The sequence below is a fragment of the Triturus cristatus genome, chromosome 1_2 (genome assembly GCF_964204655.1).
Source record: "Triturus cristatus chromosome 1_2, aTriCri1.1, whole genome shotgun sequence".
NCBI lineage: Eukaryota > Metazoa > Chordata > Amphibia > Caudata > Salamandridae > Triturus > Triturus cristatus.
Window position 1 is genome coordinate 647,347,685 of NC_140580.1, and position 13,455 is coordinate 647,361,139.

Genomic DNA, 13,455 nt, shown 5'->3' on the forward strand with positions numbered 1-13,455 from the left:
ACTGAGACACACACACACATGTCAGATGTGCAGTGTGAGGTTGCCTGTTTGTGCATCTGCACCAGTGCATTGGTATTGCTGTTGTGGGCCATTGTCTGGATGTTGTTTTTGTTTTCCCTGCTGTCCCTGTGAGTGATATCACATCATTCTGCACATTCACCCTGGTTGTTAGATCCCATTGGTGCCATGGAATGGGAGTTTGTGACCTGACACCTACAGTCTACACAGGATGTTTTGATTTCTATTTTCGAGATGTGTGTATGCTTTGTGATGGTCACTTCTGCTTTTGTGTCATTGTACACTGTATGCAATGTCAGCCCCAATGGGTGGTGCTTGTCTGCACATGGCCGAGAGTATGTTAGGTTTTCACAGCACTGTTAGCCTCACCACATCTCTGTGGGTATGGGACACAACAACTACTTTGCCACAAAAGTGTTTCATGTGTTGGGAGCAGGAATCATACATGCTGTTTGGCATTTGCAGCTTTGACCATGATGACACTTACCTTTTGGTCACTGTGATGAGGGGGCTTTTAGACCCCATTACCACAATGCTCAACATTTGCTGCAGTTTGGAACCCCACACTTAACTAGTAAGTAATGGGCAACAGGTCCCCTATGTGTGGGGGTGGCAGCAGTGATGGGCAACATTAGCCCTATGAGTGGGGGTAGCAGGAGTGATGGGCAACAGGTCCCCTATGGGTGGGGGTGGCAGTAGTGCTGGCCAACAGGTCCCCTATGGGTGGGGGTGGCAGGAGTGATGGGCAACATAAGCCCTATGAGTGGGTGTGGCAGAAGTGCTGGGCAACATAGTCAGTATGGGTGGGGGTGGCAGGAGTGCTGGGCAACAGGTCCCCTATGGGTGGGGGTGGCAGGAGTGATGGGCAACATAAGCCCTATGAGTGGGGGTGGCAGGATTGCTGGGCAACAGGTCCCCTATGGGTGGGGGTGGCAGGAGTGCTGGGCAACATAGTTACTATGGCTGGGGGTGGCAGTAGTGCTGGGCAACAGGTCCCCTATGGGTGGGGGTGGCAGGAGTGATGGGCAACATAGGCCCAATGAGTGGGGGTGGCAGGAGTGCTGGGCAATATAGTCACTATGAGTGGGGGTGGCAGGAGTGCTGGGCAACAGGTCCCCTATGGGTGGGGGTGGCAGGAGTGATGGGCAACATAAGCCCTATGAGTGGGGGTGGCAGGAGTGCTGGGCAACATAGTCACTACGAGTGGGGGTGGCAGTAGTGATGGGCAACAGGTCCCCTATGGGTGGGGGTTGCAGGAGTGATGGGCAACATAAGCCCTATGAATGGGGGTGGCAAGAGTGCTGGGCAACATGTCCCCTATGGGTGGGGGTGGCAGGAGTGATGGGCAACATAAGCCCTATGAGTGGGGGCGGCAGGAGTGATGGGCAACATAGTCACTACGAGTGGGGGTGGCAGTAGTGATGGGCAACAGGTCCCCTATGGGTGGGGGTTGCAGGAGTGATGGGCAACATAAGCCCTATGAATGGGGGTGGCAGGAGTGCTGGGCAACATAGTCACTACGAGTGGGGGTGGCAGTAGTGATGGGCAACAGGTCCCCTATGGGTGGGGGTTGCAGGAGTGATGGGCAACATAAGCCCTATGAATGGGGGTGGCAGGAGTGCTGGGCAACATAGTCACTACGAGTGGGGGTGGCAGTAGTGCTGGGCAACAGGTCCCCTATGGGTGGGGGTGGCAGGAGTGATGGGCAACATAAGCCCTATGAGTGGGGGTGGCAGGAGTGCTGGGCAACATAGTCACTATGAGTGGGGGTGGCAGGAGTGCTGGGCAACAGGTCCCCTATGGGTGGGGGTGGCAGGAGTGATGGGCAACATAAGCAAGCCCTATGAGTGGGGGTGGCAGGAGTGCTGGGCAACATAGTCACTACGAGTGGGGGTGGCAGTAGTGATGGGCAACAGGTCCCCTATGGGTGGGGGTTGCAGGAGTGATGGGCAACATAAGCCCTATGAGTGGGGGTGGCAGTAGTGCTGGGCAGCAGGTTCCCTATGGGTGGGGGTGGCAGGAGTGCTGGGCAACAGGTCCCCTATGGGTTGGGGTGGCAGGAGTGATGGGCAACATAAGCCCTATGAGTGGGGGTGGCAGGAGTGATGGGCAACAGGTCCCCTATGGGTGGGGGTGGCAGGAGTGATGGGCAACAGGTCCCTATGGGTGGGGGTGGCAGGAGTGCTGGGCAACATAGTCACTATGGGTGGGGGTGGCAGGAGTGATGGGCAACATAAGCCCTATAAGTGGGGGTGGCAGGAGTGCTGGGCAACAGGTCCCCTATGGGTGGGGGTGGCAGGAGTGCTGGGCAACATAGTCACTATGGGTGGGGGTGGCAGTAGTGCTGGGCAACAGGTCCCCTATGGGTGGGGGTGGCAGGAGTGATGGGCAACATAAGCCCTATGAGTGGGGGTGACAGGAGTGCTGGGCAACATAGTCACTATGAGTGGGGGTGGCAGGAGTGCTGGGCAACAGGCCCCCAGTAGGGCCCCCATGGGTGCGAGGCTGCTAAATGGCGGCCTCGGAGCACCTATGGTGCCCCTCTGTGGATCCCTGTACCCGGTGGCAGGCACATTGGGGTGCCGGCCACAGAGTACAGAGATGAACTGTACCCCGGCTTTTCACAATGCAAGCATGCATTCCGCTCGGAATGCATGCTTGCATTGTGAAGTATACGAGTGTGACCGAACCCTGTTCGGTCGCATCGTACTTGCAGGGCCGTAACCGACGACAGCAGGCCAGTCGGTTATGGTTCCTGACCGAGGTTGGACGGACCTGAGTCCGTCCGACATCGGAATCAGCCCCTTAGTAGAAATAATTTCATATCTGTATTCAGAGGTAGAAGGGGGGAAATCTGTGGGGCAAGATGAGCGCCTTACTTTTTTAATTTACAAAAAATTGTTCCCCTACTTTTTGTAGACAACCTTCCCGAGATGGAAAATTCTAACAGTTGAGATTCATTAGTTGAAGTGGAAGGGAGGGAGTCTCCTTTTCTGTGAAATCGAAGAAGGGAAACACAGCTTAACAAGACACACGCCTTCTTGCCAGGGTGCCTGCTGCGTGAAGGAAATGTAAGTGGGTGCAAATGATTAATCTCCATGTGTAAAGGCTACTTGGATCCTAGTATTGGCTTTACTTGATGGAGTCACATGAAACTTTCTGATGAAAAAGATTTATTCTCTTTGAGAGGTATTGAAAGGGTGTTACAAACTGAGCTATCGAGTGTGTAGTTTTATTGGGCAGTTATAAAAAAATTGCACTAGGTATACTCTGCATATTAATAAAATATATATTTTGGGAGCACACTTTTAAAAATCTTAAACCTAAATCTTTTTGCACATTTTGTGACAGCCTAACTTAAACTATGTTTAATGCAAGTTTAAAATAATTACTTACATATTCATAATACTATCTGACGTAGGCTGGGACGTCGTAGCACTAAAAATACAGGTCACTATTCCCCACTACACCAACCAGAAGTCAATACCATGGTTCTCTGGTCATACAACACATACTTGGACCATAAGGAACCACACTAAGATGAGTACACACTTTAAAGATAAGAACCACACTCCAGATGATGTCAACTGGACAGTCCTGGGAACACATTATAACACAAACAAGAATGCTCTTTTTCAGGGAACAGTACTGGGTATTCCATCTTGGAACACGTCACCGACCTCGATGATGACATACCTTGGAGCGAATTAGACGGATGACTTGATGTATACTCTTTGCTGTATTTATATATATATATATATATATATATATATATATATATATATATATATATATATATACATATATATATATATATTTATATATTTATAGTTATAGTTATAGTTATAGTTAGGACCTCTTATCCAAAGGAGAGTCGTAACATTCTATTCCCAATAACTTTGGCGCCGGTTTACGAATCGTCGCTAAATTTTCAAAACTAATGGCCCGTTCTGGTCAGCTCCTATCCTGAAAGTTTAGGGGTGATTCGTCAAGCGGGGGCAGAGAAAAAAGGGGGTCCCAAAACGTGTTTGCCCCATGTTATTTCCCGTAGGAAATTTTAGACATGGCTACAGCCCGAACAGCTAAATGGAATTACACCAAATTTTTCAAAAAGGTAGCCCTTGGTTCAGAAAACACCCTTTTTTTTAAATGGTGTCAATCCGTTCAGTTTTTCCTGACAAATTTAAAAAAATAGTGGTGAAAAAATCATTTTCCCATAGGAAACTTTAGACACTGTTACAGCAAAAACTGCTGACCGGAATTACACCAAATTGGGCAAAAAGGTACTGCTTGGCTCAGAAAGTGACATTTTTAAAAATGGTGTAAATCCGTTGAGTAGTTTTTGAGAAATTAAGAAATACAGATAGAGATATCTAGAGGCACGGTGGATCCGTGCACCCTCCCGATCACAAGCTTAATGCTAATTGGCTGTCAACACTCCAAACCAGGAAGTGTTGGCAGCCATCTTGAGCCTCAGTAGAACCGAGGCACAAGAAAAGAAAAGAACAAATGCGCAAAACACCAAAAGGGGGCAGGGTAGAAACACCCTGACCCCCTAGGCCTGAAAAATCGCGGGATGTGCCGAGGATCCGCGGATTTGGCCGCGAAATAAAAAAAACGAATCGCGGCCTACCACGCTTCGTTAATATTTAGCCCCCAGGTGGGCCAAGTCTAGGGGGCAATCTTTATATTTTAATGGGCCCCGGGGACCGCCACCCCCTGGGGCTTTTCAAAATTAAATGGGTGGAGGGGCTCAAAGGCCCCCCCGCAGCCCCGGGGACCGCCGACCACCGGGGCTTATTTAAAAAACAAATAAACAAACCTGTGTTGGGGGCTCGAGCGCCCCCACATGCTCCAGGGACCGCCACAACCCTGGGGCACTAAGTATGCAAATTGGGGGGGTCTTTTACGGACCCCCCAGGCCCGAGGACCCCCACCTCCCTGGGGCTTTGTAACTGGTGGGAGGGGGGCCACGCAGCCCCCCTCCTGGAGCCATCAATGGCCCTGGGGACCACCACCCCCCAGGGCCGGCTCCTGCAGTGTCCCGGGGTGCCCACCCCCGGGACACTGCAGTTGGCTATGGCAGGGCGCCCAGCCATAGCAAACTGTGCTTTGGGTTTTGGAAGAGAAAGCAGGAAACCTGCTCTCGCTTCCAAAAACCAAAGTCGATTACACCTCTCTGCAACGCAGCTCTGTGGCACTTACTGGAGGTACCTAGTGGGCTAGTTGGACCCTAGGGACCCTCAGGATTCAAGGGGACTTAATCTCCCAACTTAAAACGGCCACAGGGCGTTTTTACACAGTGGTGAAGGGAGAGGACCGGGCCTGAGGTGACGTGTGCACACACGCCCTGTGGCGCATTTTAAGTTGGGGAAATAATTCCCCTTCAAACCTGAGGGCCCCTGGGAGCCAACTACCCATCAGGTGCTTTCAGTAAGCGCCACTGTGCTGCGTTGCAGAGAGGTGGTCTAGGCCATGCCCCTTTTTACATCTCTCTGCAACGCAGCTCTGTGGCGCTTACTGGAGGTACCCAGTGGGCTAGTTGGACCCTAGGGACCCTCAGGATTCAAGGGAACGTAACCTCCCAACTTTAAACGGTCACCGGGCGTGTTTACACAGTGGTGAAGGGAGGGGACAGGACCTGAGGTGACGTGTGCAAACACGCCCTGTGGCACGTTTTAAGTTGGGGAATTAAGTCCCCTTTAATCCTGAGAGTCCCTGGGTCCAACTAGCCCACCATGTACCTCCAGTAAGCACCACAGAGCTGCTTTGCAGAGAGGTGGTCCGATGCCATGCCCCATTTTACACCTCTCTGCAATGCAACTCTGTGGCACTTACTGGACATACCTGGTGGGTTAGTTGGCCCCCAGGGACCATCAGGATTCAAGGGGACTTTATCCCCCCACTTAAAATGCCCACAGGGTGTGTTTGCACACATGTCACCTCAGGCTCCCCCCTCCCTTCACCAGTGTGCAAACACACCCCGTGGCGCGTTGTAAGAGGTAGTTTTAATCCCCCTGCCCTATTATGTACTAGGGGCTTACAGAGGAGGTGATGTTAATCACAGGGGTACCCTAACGCATAGTGTTGCCTAGTGTATGTAGGTGTTTTCACTGTATTCTAAGTGTCTTTTAGCATACCACTGGCTCTAGGCTGGTTAGTCAGAGTCAGTTAACACCAGTACCCGTCTGAAAAAGTTGTGGGCACAGGATGATTTTGCAACAAGGCCTCTTTCTGCTCCTCTGTTGGTTCTTTCTGCACATGTCTTGCTTCTTCCTGCACTTTTCTTCAACTTTGAGGACTTCTGTTGCTTCTTTCTGCATTTCTTTTTTTTCTTTCTGTGCGTTGTTTCTTCTTTCATCACATGTCCTACCTCTGTAGGCATAGTTAGAAACTAGCATTTAAAAAACCTTTGAAATTCGCTGAAAAAAACATAGGTTTCAGGGGCGTTATAGTTAGGAATTAGCATTTAAAAAACCTTTGAAATTCACTGAAAGAAACATAGGTTTCAGACACGTTATAGTTAGAAATTAGCATTTATAAAACCTTAGAAATTTGCTGAAAAACCATAGGTTTCAGGGGCGTTATAGTTAGTTGGACATTTCACTCGTACAAAACCAGTGAAATCCCCCCTTTTATAGTTAGTTCAGCTAACTATAACTCACGCGCCCACAATGCACTGCTGATGACATCACATATTACATCACTCATGACATGGTCAGTAACATCACTCATGACATCACTGATGACATGTCAAATTACATCACTGATGACATTATACTTGTGATAGAGTGGCAGACCTCCTCTCACCCTAATATAACTTTTGATACACACACTCAAAAATAGAAACTAGACCGGAGGAGCCTAGCGCTTGACCAAGATGGCTGCGTGAGCTTTGAGCTCCCGAGACCCTCGTGCCCTCCATCGACTATCCTGTCTCTAATCCTGTCTGTATGCATGGTATCGTGTAGATGACTTGTCAGGGAGGCGATTGATGCTACCCGCGGTCGGATCGCCCACCGGGAACCGGAGTTATGCATGGCGGAAGATTGAGGCCTATCTCCGAGGGATGCCAGGGGCTAGAGTTGGCAGGATGCCCGACCTCTAATTGAACAACAGCGGCTAGGCGAGGTGTGAACTGCCGGACGGAGGTCCCCATCCTTTCACTTTCACTTTCTCGCCCTTTGTTTGCCCAGCCCAGGGAGTGCTCTCGGCTGCTTTATTATCATTTGGACGCTCTGCACGCTACTCTGGCGGCCCATCGCAGGACTGAGCACTCCTGATTCCTTTCGCTGAGAGAGGGCCGTCCTGTTTGAACCGCCTTGATTGAGCCAACCATGTCGGGCAAAGCAGAGGTGGATCGGCTGAAGCCTAAGGCCACCAGTCGGGGAGCCTATACTCAAGCCAATAATATGGACCGCTATGCCCAGCAGAAGGGGTCACCGGGCGGACCGAGCCAGTCGCCGGATACACAGAAGACTGCCTCACCCTTGGCCCCGGAGCTCTCGCTGCAGGATGTCATGGGCGCGGTCGAAGGGCTGCAGACTTCGATTGGGAGACAGTTTGATGCCCTGGCGCACAAAGTGGATACCATCTTGGTGGACGTTAATCTGATCCGCGCGGATTTGGGCAAAACAAATGAACGGGTTAAAACCCTGGATCTCAAGACCACGGGCCTCGCTGATGATGTCTCGGAACTACAGACCGAAGTCCGTAAGTTGCGGACCGAGAGTGATCTCGCCGCCCGTCGGCTGGAGGACTTTGAGAGCCGGGCCAGGCGCAACAACGTGCGCGTTATCGGGGTCCCGGAGTCCTCGGACGAGACTTCTGTAGATCTGCTCGTGGAGGACTTGGTGCTCAACCATCTGCAGCCTAAGGGTCTTGGGAAGTTTTTCGCAGTTGAGAGGGCCCATAGAGTGCCGGGTGGGAGGCCCAAGGTGGGAGCCCCACCGAGGCCGATTGTCGCCCGGCTCTTTCATTTTCGAGATCGGGACGCTATCCTGCAAGCCTCGAGGGTGACGGGCCTGGTCCCCTTCCAGAACGCGTCGGTGAATTTCTATCCTGACTTCACCCAGCAGGTGCAGAGGCAGAGGCAGGGCTTCCTGGGGGTGAAGAGGCGGCTTCGGGAGAGGGAACTGAAATACGCCATGCTCTTCCCTGCCATACTACGTGTGGTGTACGAAGATCGAACATTCTTCTTTGAGTCGCCTGTCATGGCCGATGAATGGCTGGACACTCTGCCCCGACGACGGACGGGAGATGACACTGTCGCAGACGGGGACAGTGGCCGGGATGAACAAGGTTGATGTCTTCGGAACCGGACTGGCTCGATTTGACTCTAGCTAATGACTTGAATTGAATGCAGTAAATACGGAGGGTTGTGAGAGGACGAGGGGAGCTCTTTCCTCCCTGAGTGTACTTTTTGTAAACTTTGGGTTTGGTAGGGCGACAGGCACACTGAAAGTTGGGGGGGCTTTGTAAGCTGCAGCAGGGGTGCAGGGTGGGGGGGATAGTTGGGATTTTGGGTTTGTTGTTGGGGGGTTCGTTTCTGCAAGGCGTAGTGATTATTTTCAGGACTGTTCCATGGTGGCTCTTCGGGTGTGGGGTGGGCCTCTTTACGTTTGGGGATGGGGGGTAGGGGTTTAAGTGTTATTAGCTGGAATGTTAATGGTTTGGGGGATCGCATTAAGCGCGGGATTGTTTTGCAATTCTTGAAACGGTCATTGCCGGATGTCGCCCTACTGCAGGAGACGCACCTTATAGGTAACACGTGCTATGCTCTTAATAGGAAGGGGTATAAATTGGCTGGACAAAAAAGAACGGGTTAATAGAGTAGTGCCGGAGTTGACGGGAGAAGGGGGAGAGGTGATTGTGGAACCTGAAAGGATTGTACAGTGTTTCTCGGACTATTTCCGTATGGTTTATGCCTCAGTGTCGGATAGGCCGCCCGAGGACTCGCGTGACCTCTTGCGTGATATCGCTTTGCCCTGTCTCTCTGACGTAGATAGGGATGATCTTGACGGTGACATAACGGCCGATGAGGTGGCGGGAGCTATCCGCGCGTTGAACTCGGGCAAGGCCTCGGGCCCGAACGGCTTGCCGGTTGACCTGTATAAGCTGTTTCCGGATAGGGTCGCCCCTCACCTGCGCGCCATGTTCGTGGAGGCGCGGGGGAGTGGGGCCCTCCCGTTGGATCAGCGACTGGCGACAATTGTTGTTATACACAAAGATGGTAAACCCCGAGATAAGTGTGCCTCATATAGGCCTATCTCACTCCTTAACGCCGAGCCGAAGATTCTGGCTAAAATCCTGGCGGCCCGATTGATCAGGGTACTGGGAGACTTGATCCACCCGGATCAATCCGGTTTTATTCCGCATCGTAACACTGCGTTAAACCTTCGGCGCCTTCATGGTGTAATCGCTAGGGCGGGCACACTGCGAGAAACAGCTATTGTGGCGTCTCTCGATGCCACGATGGCCTTTGATACGGTGGAATGGGCATATTTGTGGGCTGTGCTGGCCAAGTTCGGCTTTGGCCATGGTTTTGTGAGCTGGGTGAGGTTGCTGTATGAGGGACCCCTTGCGAGCGTGGTGGTAAATGGCCGGGCGTCGACTCCGTTTCAGCTTGGGAGGGGCACTCGGCAAGGTTGCCCCCTGTCGCCATTGTTGTTCGCCCTCGCCCTTGAGCCGCTGGCAGCGTGGATACGCTGGCACCCGGATATACGGGGACTTAGATGGTCGCCCGAACACGAGGACCGTATTTCGCTCTATGCTGATGACATCCTGTTGTATCTTGCCTCACGCAAGAAATCACTTATAGTGGTCTGTGACGTACTCACATCTTTCGGTAGGAACTCGGGTCTCGTTATCAACTGGAGTAAATCGTATTTATATGTTCTGAGTGGCGAGGTTCCACCGATCCCGCGAACTTGTTCGATCCAGATCGCTCAGCAGGGCTTCGTGTATCTGGGGATCTTTATCTCCATGGACTCCGCTTTGCGGTATGAGAGGAACCTGCTCCCCCCCCCTGGCGCGCCTGAGGCGGGATGTAGAGGGCTGGCGGAGGCTGCCGCTCTCCCTCGTTGGGCGCGCGGCCTTGTTCAAAATGATGTCTCTTCCCCGGTTCCTCTACGCCTTGCAGAATACTCTGGATTGGGTACCGGCCAACTACTTTCGGGAGGTCGAAAGCCTCCAAAGAACTTTGTTGTGCGATGGGCGGCCGCGAATAGCAATTGCTAAGTTGACGCTTCCATGGTATGATGGGGGTATTGCGCTTCCAGACATCCGACGTTACTATTGGGCCACCCAGCTGAGTGCGATTAATCATGGGCTTTATGGCCCTGCACTCAGCCCTGGTTATGCCATGGACAGGTGGTTGCTGCGTGGTGGTAACTATCACAGGGCGTTGTACTCGCGGTCCCTGGACTCGTCCCTCACGGGGCCCACTGGGGTGGCGGTGCGTGTGTGGAAGATGGCAACTGACTCGCTGGGCTGGAAGGATAGGCTCACCCTCGCTACCCCGCTGTTTGAATCTGAAAGACTGGGTAGGCTTTGGCACACAAAAGGGTTTGATAAATGGGACTTGATCGGCATCTCCAGGGTCGGAGATGTGCTGGTTAAGGGGAGGGTGAAGTCCTTTGACGAGTTGCAGAAGGAGTATGAGCTGGGGACATCCGAGTTTTTCCGCTATGTTCAGGTGCGTCACGCCCTCCGGTCAGTTCTCGTAGAGGGTGAGAGGGTGCCTGAGTCCTCTTCCTTGGAGGATCGGATCCTTGATGGCCATATGCCTGAGAGCACGATCTCGCTCATCTACAAGAAATTGATCAATATCCGGGCGGATATGCTTCTGGGGCTGCGGGACCAGTGGACTAGGGATGGACTCGAGTTGAATGATGAGGATTGGCAGTCTGCTGTTTCCTCTCCCAAGGAGGTTGCGATCCCGTCGCGCCTGAGGCTGGTGCAGCTCAAAATACTGCATCGAGTGTATGTGACGGGGCCAAGGCTGGTTCATATGGGATTCTCTGAGGAGGGCCTTTGTAGGAGGGGATGTGGTATGGTGGGTACTTTCCTGCATATCATTTGGGAATGTGGTGTCATCACGGAATTCTGGAGGAGAGTCCATGCAGTGATGGGGGAGGTGACGGGCATTGCTATGCAGCCGGAAGCGCGGTGTTGTCTCCTGAATGTCTGGGGGCTCACTGATCACGATGAGGCACAGACCCAATGGGTGACTCTGGGTAACATGGTCGCTAAGAGAGATATCGCACGATTGTGGGGCTCCGCGGGGCCCCCCACATTGACCGCGTGGAAAGACAATATGGACTGGAGTATGCTCAGGGAAAAGACAGTATATTGCGCTAGAGGCCGCCCTCGGAAGTGGCACGCCATCTGGGGGCGGTGGAATCAATACAGGGGGGGAATATGTCTTGCCCCTGATTTGGATCCCCTAGAGGAACAGCTTTCATCTTGACATTCTTTCCAGCTCAGTATATTAGATGTGATGGTTAATTGACTTCTTGGGCCTCTGCTGCCCCCCTCTTTCCCCTTATCATAGTACTGTGACTGTTAGATGATTGGGGCCCGGCCTCCCCTGGGGGGCTATCACCATGGGCATTCAGTGTTCTTGCCTTGCTGGGGTTTGTTGTGTGTTGGCGTTTATTTAAAAATGGAATCTTTTCACTGCTCCTTTAATGCAATGTGGACGCTTATCTGTTCTTCTCTACCGAAGCTGCCGAACCTCCGGGTTGTCGGCTGAATAGCTGTGTCCAGACTCTTAAAGAAATAAAGGTTTTAAAAAAAAAAATAAAAAAAAAAAAAAATAGAAACTAACATTTTCAAAACAATGGACATACCAATACCACTTACAACACACCTATTCAGTAATTCCAAGATCTACACACACATCCTCTCATTCACCAACACTCCTATACAGTCACTCATACATGTACTCACTCATCATATGTACTCATACACCTATACATCCTGTTACACACTGACACTCATCCATAGAGTTACTCACACACATAGTCACAAATGCAAACAAAGTATCAAGCATCCATTTACTTGCAAATATAGTTAGACACACACCACCACACTTACTTCTACAGAAACGTACACATACTTACTCTCTTAAGCAATCACTTATAGAAACACATACTAATTTATACAGGAACTCTTCCAATATCTCACTCTCACATATACTCACTTATATACACCAATACTCGCATATACTAGTTTAAAACATATGTAGTTACTCATAGAGACACTATTGAGATAGTCATTCACTCACTAACACACCCATACACACACTCATTCACCCATACAGTCTTGCACACATGCTGTTCTTCAACACATACAAACAGTGAGTCACTCATTCATGCATCTATGCACTACGTAATACCCCCCACCAAACCATACAGGCACTCAGACACTTAAACTGATACTCAAAAAAACGACTAATAACCTATATAGACACTTATGTAGCTACTCGCCAACCCATGCAGCCACTTATACACAAAGTGAGAGACTGATACAGATATTTATATATTTAAACATTACTCACCAACCCATGTATTCACTAAGATACACTTAATCAGTCAGTTATACAATACATTTTTCAAAAACAAATCATCCATTTAGACACATATATACCCATTTATTCTTGCATCGACCTTGAGATATACATATATAAAACATATTTAATTTTCAGAAAAACACACATTCACTGGATGATGTCATCAGTGATGTCATTTGAGATGTCATGAGTGATGTCATGAGTGATGTCACTGACCATGTCACGAGTGATGTAATATGTGACGTCATCAGCAGTGCATTGCGGGCGCGCGAGTTATAGTTAGCTGAACTAACTATAACGGGGGAATTTCACTGGTTTTGTATGAGTAAAATGTCCAACTAACTATAACGCCCCTGAAACCTATGGTTTTTTCAGTGAAAATATCTAAATATATATATATATATATATATATATATATATATATATATATATATATATATATATATATATATATATATATGTATATCAATCAATCAAGGATACCTCTGACAGGGCAGCCTTAAAGACCCCTCGAACCTCTACCACCGCTTGCTAAAGGCAACAAAGAAGACAGCCCTTGCTGCACTCATTACAACCAGCGCCAACAACACCAAGGAACTTTTCAACATTGGAATTCCTAAACTTCTCCTGTACAGTGGGGTCAGTGCTAAGTGTACAAAGCTTTGCAGCATCTCCTCGGTCTAACATCCCTTCAGAGGCTCCTAAATCAAACAAATGCACCATCCACATAAGCAAAGCCTCCCCTGGTTTCTGTTGGAATCTGTCTAAAATGTAATTAATCTCTTGCTGAGTAAAGTCCTCCAGAGAATTCATTACAACCTCCTATTGGTATTGTAAAATAACCTTCAGCTTTTGTTGGGGCA